General features: G+C 35.0%; 1 non-coding gene across 1 annotated transcript; it reads right to left on the reverse strand.

Annotated features, from left to right (window-relative positions):
- Positions 1-14,379: 14,379 nt before the first annotated feature.
- Positions 14,380-14,471, reverse strand: Mir3891 (microRNA mir-3891). Its single transcript, NR_038748.1, has one exon. It is a non-coding gene; the product is annotated as a microRNA mir-3891 (primary transcript).
- Between the last annotated feature and the right edge of the window lie 650 nt (positions 14,472-15,121).

Genomic DNA, 15,121 nt, shown 5'->3' on the forward strand with positions numbered 1-15,121 from the left:
CTACCCTTCTTGTCAAATTACCAAAATGGAATTTATTGAATCAAATTAGTCATTTAATTTTTCCAAATTCTCTAAATATAAAATGAGCGAATATATAGAAACAAACGTCTAGGGGTTACAGACAAACGTTTCAGTTAATTAAACTTGAAACTTTGAAGTATTTTTCCTAATATGTAGTTAGAATACAGAATTAAAATAACGCTTTAAAAAAAGGAATAAGTAAAATAAGTAAAAAAAAAGTAAGTAACATAAGTTCAAGACTGAAATACATTTTACATATTATTATTAGATATAAGACGCTACAAAGCATAAGTTTGAATATATATAATTTTTTTGATAAAATAAGTCTTGATAGCCGTAAAACATCGCGACACTATTTCGAAAAAAGTATAAAATCTTCGCAAAATTAGCAAAACATTGTAACAATTGCGAAATAAGAATAATACTCGTATGTATACCAATAAAGCACACAGAACTAGTTGTAGATTCAATTTTAAAATATTGTTTTTGTTAAAATGAGTGCTCTTTGTGCTCTTATGGTTTAAAAATATTATAATTAAACTAAAAAATGATTTACAGTTTTTACAAATAATGGAGGTATCATTAGTACCATTAGTCAAGGAATAGAGGACTTGCAGTTTACCTACTTGGAATACCAGTTCATTTATTGGGCACAAATGCCCTAAATTATTGAAAAATCATTTAATTAGTAGAAACAATCAAACGAAACAAAAATTGGAACCTTTTCTAAATTTCTACAGTAAGGTTACCCGGCGCCTCCACCAAAAAAAAAGTTTGGTCTATGGACTTCAGATCAGGTGATGCAAATCCATGCAGAAAAATTCAGTTTTGTGAAACTATGAGAAAGATTTTTCGGAATAGAGAGTTGGAATATTGTAGCAGTTAGAATTCTTTGATTTTGTGGTCTATTTTTGCAATTGGGTGTGTTGGTGTTAGTTAATAGATTTGTCGAATTACGGTTAAGATTAAAACCGTGTTGCTGTTCCAAGTGTCGTAAAGAATATGGCAATGTAGAGCCTAAATGCAAAATTTATAGTCCATAAAAGGTAACAAACTTGCATAGGTCAATGCACATAACATAAAATGTAACAAAATTCGAGAGCCGTAAAGTTGGGAGTACATATTGATTCGAAGAGTCCATCAGCCCAGCAGTAGCGAGTCGTAAAGGTGGTCGAGGTTTATAGAGGTCGCTGGTGAACCCCCCAGTCCCCTGAAAGTTTTAGTATTCTGTTCTTATTCAAATCTAGGGGTTGGACACTGTCTATTCTCTCATTCAAATATAGACTGTATCTGAGACTACACTTTACGCCGTATAGATAATAACTCAATCACACCAAATTATAGCGAGGTAAATCACTCCTACACCACTAGCGGAGTCTTTAAAGAACGCGCTTTGTTTGAACGCGATGTTCCGAAACGGTCTCACTTCATCCATTACCTCAAGTAAACCGCAAACCGGAAGACCTAAAGCGAAGGTGTAACTAATTGGCAAAAAATACAAATTGTTTTTGGTTCAGTATCGGCTTATTTTGAAGTTTAAAAATACGGCCAGTCGTGCGTTGTAATTCTCTTTTTGAAGCGGTCGCTAATAGAATATGAACTTTTAATACACCTCCGGGTAAACGACACCCAATTAAAAATGATTTAAGCAGATTTCTCAGAAAGACCTTTTCTCGCGGATTAACGTATTCACAAACGCGTGGGCAAAAAGCAAAAACTGGTTTTTATACACTTTGTAATTAAAGGGAAGGTGTTAATTGACAAACTGCTAAATGATCAGACTGCTGTTTTTGCAGTTTTGCACAAATCATTAAATTATTCAAGTCAAGCATTCAGTTCCGTAAGCAGAAACCAAATTGAATATAGATTTCTGTTTTTCGAGGCTCAGAAGTATTTTCCTACTGATGTCCCAAAAATTGAGTGTGTCGTTATTTACCTTTTATCTTCCAGTCGGAAACGCATTGTGATGAAATAAACGAGACGCATTGTAAAAACTCTCGTGAATCATTAGATTTCCATTGAGAACTGCTCAAGTAAAGAAAGAAGAATGAAATTTTGTTTTGTATTGTTTCAACAGCTCAATCCCAGCTATTTAGCTATTCGGAATCTTGAAAGCAGGCACGCCATTAATTAAACAGAAAGAATTTTAAAAAATGTTGATGGGATTAATTTATTGTCCCTATTTATATTGAAGCGCAGTGTGGTGCAGAAGTTTTAGTAAAAGTGTGCTATTCAATTTAAAAAATTTCATTAATTACTTTCGTACAATTAAATCGCTGTGACTGTGACCTAATTATTCGAGTCAAGTTTTAACTAAGTTCATCTTGGAACATTAATTAATTTGGGATTAATTAAAATCCCACGTCTTGCAACTTCAACCGGGAAAATCTCTGGCAAAACAATGCCAAAAATAATTGCCTAGGTGCTGACTTCCTTTATTATATCAATTACTATGTGATGTTTTGTATTTTGGGGATTTTGCTCGCACTTGGAAAAGTGTGAGAATTCTTTGTTACTTTCGTCATCTAGTTGAAAAGGCCTTTTAATAATTTTTAAAATTAGTCTGGAGTTGGTGGCGGCATTTGCGGCAAACAAGGGCTTTTTCGATGTAAAAGTTGTCTTGTAGTAGTGAAAGATCGCACTCAGGCAGCTAAAAGTAATCACTCATTCACACTTCACACTGCGCCGCTGTATCCAAAGACTTGCGGCAAGGAATGCTATTTATCAGCCGTTTCCCGCCCGCTTCTATTTATATTCACTCATCTCCAACAGCTGCCTGATGCTCGGAAATAAAACGAAAGGGTAGTTTCCTTTTATTTTTGCAAGCACTGGCTGTTTTAATTGCTTCTAATTAATAAAAAGAACAATTTAGCCGAAACTACAAAAGTGCATAATACGTAAGTGCCGTTATTTGTATCAACTTGAAAGCTTACGGACAAAGAAAATTAAATAACCGTTGTGTTTTCAAAAAGGAAAACTTGAGTGTATTCATTAATTTGCCTTTTGTACTCCGGCTGGATCATAATTACTCTTGTGTTTGCAATGCACCGTGAGCGCACTGGTAAATTTAAAACTTTAATATCCAGCATCGCTACAATTAAGAACGGGGGCCAACAGCTATGAACGTATTTCACCGAGTAAATTCTACAAAAGGCTCGAATTGCGCCAAACAATTTCATTCCCGGACTTTAACTCATTGAAATTCCAAAATTTTAAAACCAAAACGAATGGGAAACAATTTGTAAAAACTATTCAAACACTGTGGTTTGGGAAAATAACGGCCGTTTTACGGTCGGTTCGTTCTAGTCAAGAGAGAAACCGGATGCGTTTAAGATGAAGAGTTTATTTGTGTTCGTTAATAAGGATGAAGGTCGGCGGCGACGCCTGTTCATAATAACTCTTTTATATGAGCCAACATATCATATCCAACACTTCAAAGCAAAAATGCCTTTACCTCTTCATTCACTGACTCTTTAGATCACCATCAGCATCAGGAATTGTGTTGTGCACTTGATTATGTTAGGTCAGGATTCACTTACAAAATAAAACCAGTAGCTGGGAGGAAATAAAAGTTAGTAGTAATCACAGAGAGAATATTAGTTGCTTGTATATTATTTCAAGGAAGTTTGTAATAACATCAGGAATCTTGTTTTCACGGGGGCGCCAACTAATGTTGCTTTGAAAGGTCAGTAGTAGTTTACACAGAGATGAAAACACAGCAGCAGAAATTGTATAAACAACATGTAGGCTAAAGAACTTTTATGGCAACACAAATATATTGTACAATTTTATTTGGAAAGTCAATACTTGATCGCTGAAGTTAGATCTGCTTCATTCTTTTAGTAAAGAATACTTGTACCTAGTATGAAGTATGTTCTATGTTCTAAAATAAAGCGCTATCAAGCTTTTATGGGCATGGAAATTTATATACAGAGTGGCTCACAACTGACTTCCCAGGGGAGATGTGCTAGTAGTTATAGCAATAATGTTCGCAAAAATGTAAAAAAGACTTCGAATGTGATGGAAAAACATTATTATTTACTGTTTTTGAGACACTTTTTTTATAATTGTTTGTTTTTTCCTTTTTAATCTAAACTAGGTATTGTTTCTCTCAATTCTCTGAAATTCGATTCGCAAAATATGAAAAAGACAACAAAGCAAATTAAATAAAAGCTTTTAAAATATATTAGAATATAAAAAATACCAAAAAAAAACGAAGAAAAAACTTCAGTTTTGAGAAAAAATACCAAAAAACACAAGAAAAAACTTAATATTTATAGAGATGAAGAGAGTTATTGGTTCAAAATTAGGACTTCAGAACTCTCTTTCTTCGGGATAGTGCAATTTTTTGGCACAAATTTATAAGGTGTTTGACAAATTCCACTCCTGCAAAGTCCAAAGCTACCCCTGCTGGCGTTCTTTGTGCTTTTTTCAGGCGGATCCGCAAGCTTATTTACTTACTATTCCTGGTCGATAGCAAGAGAAGGATAATAATTATCTCATCTTATCATCGTCTGTTCTTTTACCTTCAAAATTTAATTTCTTTCTTCATAATTATTAGCAAATATCAACGGATTTACCTCTTGACACTGAGTAAAAGTTGAAATATTAGTTTAAAACTGTAATTATTAAGATTGCAATTATCCTTTAAAAATTCGAACAACTTGTTTATTTGAATATTAAAATTAACAACGAGACACTATGGTTGTCTTAGCCTTGCAGTGCTTCGTTAATATTCTGATTGATTGTACTAGTATTTTTCCGTCATAATTGATAGTAATCGGTTGATTATGATTATAGTAAATCAATAAAAACTGTAGAAAACACAACATATTCTCGCATTTGCTGCACGTAGGTAGATACGCAAAAGGATGAAATTGTCATGGTGTTGCAGAGGATAATAATCGTTTCGAAAAGTCATTGAAGAATTTCAACAAAGGTGGATTTTTCAAAGCTTTGCATTTGCATGTTTTGTACTCACTCCATCAACATATTGCAACAAGTGGTAAGCAACATGAAACATAAATCCAAAGGATTGCAAATATAGGAGGCATTGTGTACGCTTACTTTACTGTATTACATCGACTTTGAACTGAAAGAGATGATCTTCAAACGTTCGGAAGATATTCAAACGAAATCAGACGTCTAGCCGTAGTGCATTAGGAGTTCTTTGAAGCGAATGGGGTTGTAATGTCGTTACGGGGTGTCGCATTGAACGAGAGTTACGAACCACTATCAAACAAGGTGACATATTAAATCCGACAGTTGGATCAACCGCAGACGAAAATTTCCCTCGGGAATGACCGCTGTTTTTAACCACACAACATCGAAATCTGTCTGCTGATAGATACGGCCAACGTATCATATTTTTCCATTATTTTGGTGCGAAAATAATCGCTAAATGTTTAACGAGCATTATGATTGCGGAGACCAACTGACTCGTAAATATTTAATTAATGGTTTATGGCACGACTCTACGTAAACTGATTAGTGCTTCCGTGGTGCGTAAATTAAAAATAATTCGAGCAAAACTTCACTCGTTATAAGAAGTTTGATACCTTGCCATTAACCATAATACGTGATCTAAAATTAACGAACTACCATCCCAATCGTGCCTAACACCAGGCTGTGAGGATAGGCTTGCGACCGTCGGGATATAAACTGCCGGTTAAACATGACACACATGTGCATAAATATTTTAACGAACTCACTTTAAATTACTTACAAATTAAATGGTTTCACTTGACTTCACTTTGATACCAAACACTAACAGCCAAAATTATTTACGATATATGACAGCAAGATGCCGCAAAACCAATAAATTTCAAACGCATGGCGTAAATCTGGGCAATTATAATATTTTTGGATTATTATTGCTCTCACTTCCGTAACAATAAATGGAAGCGTAATTAATTACAATTTATCCAAAGTACATTTTTCCCCGATTTTATCACCACCACACAGTGGAATCTCAGCTTTTATGGCCCAGAATGACAGTTTTTCTTGTTGACATTGGAGAAAATGTGCAAATACGTATAAAGTTACCCCATGTCTTCATCAAAAATAATTCCATCTTCGGTCAGCTGAAACTCCAAATGAACTCGCTACCCTTCACTATTTCTGACATTACCCTGAAGCCATTACGCGCAGATCTCGGAATTCGACTCAAACGGTTTCTGCTTGACCGAGCTGTGGTAAGACGATGACCAATAAATCTTCCTAATTTTCCATAACTGCAGCGAGGGTGCGCGATATTTCCATTTCTGGAGCTCAAGACGCAGAAGACAAAGTTTACAGTACGACGAGTTCCAGAAAAAATTAATGGCAATTGATCTCGTCTATTTATTCGACTTGATCTGATGTTAAATTGGACAGAGATATCCCATTAATTTCAATTACCTTCAGTGAAGATGCTGATAAGTGGACGAACGATTTATTACCTACTTATTATCGAATGCATTTATCGCCACTTAGAGAAAGTGTGAAGAAAAATAAATGCCCAGTGCCGAATCGATTGACCGCATTGAATGTAATAAGGAGGGAGTGAAAAATCTAAGGGCGAGGGTGATGTCGTGCCGTTACACTAGAGGAGGGTTGTTACACAAGCAGAATAGAGTAATCCTAACAAATGCACTACCCACGAGCCGATCGATAGCGCAAAAATAGCAAGAGAATCAAAGTAATTGCAGGTAAAGAAATGCGCCCATTAATAAAAGGAATCGTGAAGGAGGGTCACATTTTTGTGAAATATGTTGATAATTTCTTATCCCGCCGGTCAATATTGTAAATGGAAGTAAGGCAGTGAGGATTTTCAATAAGAAAGAGGTGGTCATATTTCAAAACTTTTTGCGGGACCAGAAAAATTGAATTCTTTTGCAAATATGTGTTAGTTCTAGTGCTTCTCCTTTTGCGCCCATAACTCAGATACTCCACAACAGACAGGAGAGGGTATTTCATTTATTTACTTACTTTTTTAAAAACAGCAAGTTTATTGGAATCACAAAAATATCCATGCTTGGTTATTGTTTCTCCGAGTGCATGTTTGCATAAACTGCAGCTTAAGGCTTAAAACTTTTCCTATTTCAAGTGCGGTGGAAAATTATAGCGCAGAACTGTCAGATCGGGGTACGGGATTCGGAATATGATGAATAATGAGAGTGGATCAAGACGTTATAAGAATCAAAGTTTTCGCGCAAACTTTCCGTGAAAGTAAATTTTTTAGTGGCGCAAGTTGCATTTCACTTAGTATTTCATAGTTTCTTTCATCTGTGTTTGACATCGACCACATGGGGTGGAAAACAAAGCCGAGTTTTAAATTACCGGCTAAAATATAGAGTCTGTTAGTGACAGCAAAACAATTTTACTCCATGTCATATGAAACTTTATGATGTTTGTGATTATGTTTTCTGTTTGCTACAAGTTTTTCGGCTTGATTTATATTTTGTATCGTTTAAAAACATTTCACAATTACCTTGTCGGCCGTTTGTTGCCGCATTGTTATGAAAATAAATTATTTCTAACCACTTGTAGTGACAAGTGCATGTTAAATGGTTAGTTGGCCTTACTATTTGGTAAATTCGTTTATACTAAATTAATGGCATTTGAGCATTAGCTCAGCAAGGCACTGACGAGGTGACGTATACATGTGTCTCAGCACATAATCGCGAATTACACTATTACGGGATATTATACATTCCATTATCCAGCATTGAAGCACACATTGTGTAGATCTTATCACATTCTCGTAATAACGTTAATAGCAGCTTAATAGTAAAGTTCATTGTGATAGTCACGCCAATTACCAACTGTTTTTCGCCAATGTTTGGAGAAATATTTGTTACTCCACTTCGCCACGAACATATTTGCTCAGGTTTGTGTCAGCATTTCAACAATTCAACGACTATGATGGATGGCTTCAGCATCTGTTCTCGCGCCTTTGATTGACAACTGAACGCGCGGCCGCTGTCTTGAAGCCATTAGTCAGCGCCATACCAAGACCTGTATTATGCTTTTCCTGCCCTTCACCATATTATGATTTATGATTACTTCGGTTCGCTTTCATTTAAAAACACAATTAGACTCGGTATGAACGGAAATAATTGTTTCCAAATCATTTTTTTTTGATAACAATAGCTTATTCGAGTGCTGAAACCGATTCTTCAAAAAGATTATTTTTATTGTTATTCACTATCTTTCATACTTATGTTTTTAACATTCTGATTTATAGAAGAAAAAATATTCGTATTATGTTCCTTTTTATTTTCTGTTTGCAATTGAAATCCAGAACTCTTAGTTCTTTTGTTACTATTTTCTTATTTATAATCTTTCTTTTTGTTTTTTTTTGTGATTATTATTCAGCGTGTTTACTGATTCCATTTTGTACCTAGTTGTTCAATATGTCTTTACGTTTTTCTATTTTCCTATGAGTTGTTTTTTCATTCTTGTGTTGTGGCGATTTTATTTCTTCGGTATTCCGTTGAGGCAACGATTTACACAAAAATTATTATTTATTTAATTTTGATGGTTATTTTATTGCCTTTTTGGGGTTTCTAATAATAGGCAGTTTAGTAATTTGGTTTGTTCTCCTTAGAAGTCTGAGAACTTCTTTTCGTTTTTTAGTTTAGTCTTTTTTTGTTTTTGAGATTCCTTCGTTTGTTTTTGTGTAATTCAGTTTCCTCCAAGTGAATTTTTTCGGCAGTTTCTTTATTAATTTTAGAACAATTTTTCTACTACTCTTCCTATTTTTCTTGCCGATTATCCTTGCTCCTTTAGATCCTCTTCGTTTTCGTTGTAGTTCATTTGGTTAAAATTAATATTTTTATAGGTTTTTAAGGTCTTAAAACCCAAAAATATAACAATAATAATAAAATTAAATGTAGACCTCTGAAGTAATTTGTCGTCTTTAATAACCCACTCACACCCACAGCAAGCCATATAATAATAATTAACATAAAAACCAGCTAACGTCTTGTCGCCTGTGTCGCCTAAATCGCATTTGTCGTCGAATTAGATTTCGTGTTGTCAAGTGAGGTGTATTTGTTTGAAACTACTGTGGACACCAACAACTAACAACAGACGCAGAGTTTTTATTGAGTAGCCTGGCGTTGAAACTAACAGCGTTAGTGAGAAATTCTCGATCTACGTGTTTGTCGTGTTATCCATTTACTTAATTTATTAAAGTTGCCAGTAAAGTGAGTTCATCAAAGCTCGTCCCGAAAAATAAAAGCTCGCTAACATGATTAATGGTAAAGCTCTACTATTACGATGCGGTGCTTGAAAATGCTCTCGCAAATCATGGTTAACTATTGAATAATTTAATTCACGTCATACACAGAATACATTTGGCAACATATACCTACCTGATCCAGTCTGAGTAATAACTTTGAGAATGCGGTGTTGTTCTGATTTATTATTAATGGATTTCCATTAGACTTGAACAATAGTGTTAGTAAAGTGGAGGATAACGAAATGAAGGGAGCTACACCATCTATTGTGGCCACCCACGAATCAACCTTGCCGCTTACTTCAAGAAATATTTACGAATTTCCCCCGTGCCGAAGACATAAATAAATTACGTTAAACGCGTCTCCCTACACTTGATTCATTGGCTGGGATCGAATACATATTTTCTGACAGACAGAAGAGGCGTATTACATTGATATTTTAAACAAACTCACGCCAAGATTTACTGGCTTCAAACGACTGAAATAAAGCCCAATAAAACCTTTATTACGACTTAAATCAATAAGTATTTTTATGTACCAAATGCGAGGGGTCCTTTATTAATACTCATCTCTGGAGCACTAAAGTGACCCTCTTCCAATCTTGTCCAGGAGGGGTTAATATATTGAAAACATGCGGAAGATTCTCACGATACACTCCCACGCATTTTTCTCCTCACAAATTCTCATCTTATCACCGGTGCCTCGGTACCCTTACTCATTAAAGAAATGATGAATAAGCCCTCTTATATTTCATTCAAAACACTTCTATTGTCTGCAGTGACGTGTTAAGAGTATTACGTTTGCTGGACAAAACATCTATTTTTCTCCGGTGGAAACCCAACCCCAGTTTCAAAACTGAAATATCATTATCTGCAGCAAAATTATTATTAATATGATCCTTTGTTATGTGTTCCTACCCAAGTTATACCCAAGCATATCAAATTCACTACATTTTGCTACTAAAATCTTAAACTAGATTTGTCCAGTGTCCGAATATCCACAGGCTGGTCCAGCCCAGCTCCCGATTGTAAACCCTTTGTATAATTCAGATCAATCAAACGTCACACTTTTTTGGGATACTCTGTATTATTTGGGTATAAATAAGGTCTACAAAATATCAAAAGTCCTACTGTACTAATAACTGAGCTGCAGAACTAAGCTGAGCCGCCCTGTATATGAACTCTGTGACGTGGGAACAGTTTTTCCAGGCGAAGAGAAAAGTTTTGATTCTCGGTGCTGATTTTCCAGACTTGATAGCAGGCCTCCAATAAATCTTGTTTTTCACGCAGATTTGAACTCAGGTGGGCGCAGCTAATAAATGCTCCCCTGGTAAATCTGCTTAGCGTTGTCAAAGCAAAAGGAAGAAAATTTATAAACTATCTAATTAAAAAATCAAGTGTAAATCACTTGAAAGGCGAACGGCAGCGACCTGCTGTACACATGTGTGTTGCTTCATTTGTAAAACTATAAATCCTTCAAGGATCCCGGTGTGGTGTAGTTGGGGCGCCTTCTAGGGGATTAGGATTTGCATGAGTATCGAGGTGCGTGTGCCGCGGCATTTATTCGTTTGGGGGTTCAGTATTTATAGCGGCCCCCGTTATACAGTACCTTGGTGTCGGCTTGATACATCCAATAATAACAGCGCATTACGGGGATTTATTCACCGATGGAATTTATTCGCGTAATACAACAAGAAAAAACAACCCCTAGTTATGGAAATCCCAAAGTATACTTTGAAACACCTTCCGTGGCCATTGCGCAATTTGGGAGATTTATGAACGCGGGGTTTTAATTTAAAATCTGATGATTAAAAATTCTCAAAGTTTCCCTCTTGTATCGATTCAGTTTCTTAGAGAAACGGATAAATTGCGCCTGATGATAATCAGGAGATCTCCTGGAACCTGATTAAACCGAGTCAGTCATCAATGAAAAATAATTTCCTGTTAGGAGATGAAATGGTTCCCGGTGAATATAAACTACCTCTTCTTCACTCTACATATCGCGAAAATTTTATCGGGAAATATTGATTGCAAACACGGGGAGTAGAAAATTTTAATTAAAGAACAAGTTCTTTAAAGTTTTATGCTTTGATGGAAAGCCGATTTTGGGATAACCCAATAATTAAACTGGCACATATCGGGATTGTAATGAACCAAGGATGGGCGGATAGACACGTGGTAACACGCCCTCCCCTGATTAATGGTGCGGGCAACATGCTTTACATCGGTGTTCTCATATATCAACCTGCACACTGTCCAAATCTCCGGTTTATAACTTATCTGTCCTGAATTGTAAATTGAACATTTCTCTGTTGTGAATTTTGATCGGATATGGACTCCGGATCAAATATTCACTCCGAATGGTCTGTTTGCGGTCTGCTGTCTGCATAGTTGAGTCATACGGCGGCCACTGCTATAACCACACAGCAAAAGCACCAACAAAGTTACTTTCACTTCACAACAGAATTTATAAATAATTAAAACATTTTCCAAGTTTTTTTACACGGAAATGAACTGTTAGCTATGGCATTCCTCTATTGCAAGGATAATGCGCTTTTTGTTTTGTCCTGTTTTACGTTTACATCCAATTAACAAACAACTGCATCCAAAAAAGGGACAAAAACAAACTCTCTTTTGATATTCATAGTTAAAGTAGGGTTTATAATGTAGGATATATCTTTACAACCTTTTGAAATTATTTCCGAGAAAAAGTCAAGGGAAGAGCGTAAACCTTACTTTTAGCATCTTACACGTAATTTTTAAAAGTACCTATTTTTGGAAATTTTGAGTAAATCATTTTAAAAAATAATGGGAAACCCTGAAAAAATCAGGGGAAACCCCGGGATATCAAAGGAAATCAGCGGGAATCTGGTGTACAAAATTTCGAGTGCGGTTTTCTAGGAAATAGGACACTTTTCGTAATGAAATCAAACAAAACGATGGCCTTAACAATTAACATGTTTCAGGTCTAAAATTTCAATTTATTTAAAGCCTCTTTTCACTAAAAAGCCTGAAAATTAGATTGAAAATGATGTTATCGTTACGTCACTTCGTTTTTTTTATCCCAAAATGAAGACAGTTTTTTATAGAGTTATAATTCAAAATTTTTCAATAAGTTTTCGTTTTGTTTGTCTGAACATGCGAAATTTGCGCGCAGACAGAAGGTCAACTTTGCAATTAATGACCATGCACACCTTTCTTATTATTCTGCTTCATGAACCAGTCACCTCTCACTTCTTAATAAGAGGCTCAACCCACCCTGACAGTGACAGCAGAGGTGATAAACAATCGCATCAAGCAATAAATACTTCAAACTGTAGTTGGTAATTAATTTGTTCCAGACCTTAAAGGTGTTGGGTTGAGAAAGCGATTTTTTCAATGCAAATCTATAAATAAGCATAATTTATTTTCATTTATTCGGTGTGAAGCTGTTCTCACTTCATAAATTACATTCGTATGTCCCAGACAAAAGTCACATAATAAGGCATACTTATGTGTACAAAGTTGTGGGCGCCTTATAAGCAACTAAGCCTCCAACATTAGTATCTGTCATTATCTGTCTGGAAATTTATTAAATTCATTTATCCTGCTCGAAAATAAGAAAAAATCGCCTATTTACGAGCGCATCGATACATGTGCGTGTTTCATTTTTGCATCGCTGAATAGCAGTTTCCTGTGAGATGCTCACTGTGTGGGTAGCTGCAGTGACAGCTTACATGCATACACCCATTTGTTGTTGATTTCTTTCAAATCTAACATAAAATACCGCAGTAAATTATTTTTAATTGGATGCCTTCGTACGTACTTTTAACAAGCAAAATTTCGTTACGAGATACTTGGTTTGTTCGGTTATTACTGCACCTACTACTATTGTTAGCTGTAACTAGCCTTTAATTTATTATTCTATGGGAATATTAGAATACGTTCTGTAGGAAATAATAAATTTTAGATTGCAGCGCAAGCTTTAATTTATGAATTATAAAAATGTCATAAAATGGATATGAGCGTCTCCTCGGTTTTTCAATGACGGGTTCACACGTGAAACCAAACAATTCACTTATCAAGATTATTTTAACACTGATTCGATGAATATGTATCAACGTAATTATTTTTTATTTAACTATAAGCCAGAAAAATTGTGATTTATTGCCTACTGTTAATAGTGTTTTAAGTTTTGTTCAAATAAAACAACAAGTCTCGAAATTAAATTCTCTCATGCAAGTTTGTCTATATGGGCAAAATACCACCAACCTGTTTTCAGGCAGTAATTGGTTAATGTTTGCACATTATGGAGAAAATGTTGATCATAAACTCCGGTAATCTTTGAATCATTCGATAAGATCGGACGTTTTATCATAAAGAAGAGACTGTATTTTACAAGAGGAGAATAATGCGTATTGTGGTTACCAAGAATGCAGCATGTACCACATTAAGAAGTGGAAGATCGAGCGATAAAATAGTCACACATCATTACCTAATTACAATAGAAATCCGAGTTGTTGAGCTTTCTTATCTGGAGATAAGGAACATATGTTACCAAGTAAAAATATATGCCTTATCAAGAGTACATAAGATAAAGAAGATAGAACATCTTTGACGATTTACATTTTAATTAAAGGGATTTACATATTTAAATATTGATATCAATCGCATTTCAATAAACCTACACTAGTTTATTGACATTTGATACTGATGTTATCTGCTACATCTTCAATTTCTATTGGTAAGGAATCTGTGTAGCTCCACAATCGTTTTAAAATTGGAAAAATCGAAATGTGGAGGAATAATTTACATGTATAGTGCTAGGATTACACTTTATACGAATGCTCAGGTTTCCGAATCGAATAAAGTCTCATTTAATTGCCACACCCAGAGTTGCAGTTATTTTTAGATGAGCGGGATGACTTTTCAGCCGAGCTGCAATCCATAAATCATAAGCCAAGTGCCTTCCAAATTAGTGCGTTTTTTGCTACTCGCCGACTGAATCTGAATAATTCCTTATCGATTTGATGAGAGTGTGTAATAAATATAAATCATATTATTAATTTAGTCAATTTATATCTATTGAGGCGCAGTGAACCTTTTAACCTTCTCCATTAATAGAATTTATTTTGATTTAGATCAGACAAAATATTTGGTTGATGCGGTGAGGTATTTACACTACACACATTTTATTAACTTTTATTACAGTAAGTGTTTTACGACACATTAACCTCTGCATCTCCGAATTAGTCACAATAAAGCGGTTATTTACTTGTTCCAGTCTGATTTCTCGTCTTTTTACATTTCGCTGGTATAAATCAAAAACAGTCGGATTGACACTCCCTCATAATAAATCCTCCCAAGTTCATGGGTCTGTATCCACACACACACACTCATCTTCAAATTGATTACCTGAACAATAAACGAGCCGACAAATGCATTCTTAATTTTTCAATTTGTCAAAGATGAGTCATCGCTGAAACCTACATTAGCGTTTATTTTACATAAATGGACCTGCCCTCGAATTGTTTATAATTATTATGATTGAACACTTGAATATTTTTTAACTCTTTCAACAACTCAAAAAACTAATTCGGTCAAACACCAACTAAACCAAAGAAGATATTATGTTTCCGATTCTGAGAATACCATTCTGTCTCATCTTCTTGATTAATTGAGCTCTCAGTCAAAACACTCATTTGACTTTTAACACTTATACAGAGTGTTCCTGCGAGTTGGTTAATTCGATTATTAACTTCAAAATAACTGAAAATTAATCTAAATAAAAAAGCTAGAAGTACTTAAACTACTGTCTTTTTTTTGGAATTCTACACGTGGCATAATTTTTATGAACTGAAAAAGGAAACAATATATTGGTCAGTGCTATCTCTGATC

The sequence above is a fragment of the Tribolium castaneum genome, chromosome 1, assembly GCF_031307605.1.
Source record: "Tribolium castaneum strain GA2 chromosome 1, icTriCast1.1, whole genome shotgun sequence".
Classification (NCBI taxonomy): Eukaryota; Metazoa; Arthropoda; class Insecta; order Coleoptera; family Tenebrionidae; genus Tribolium; species Tribolium castaneum.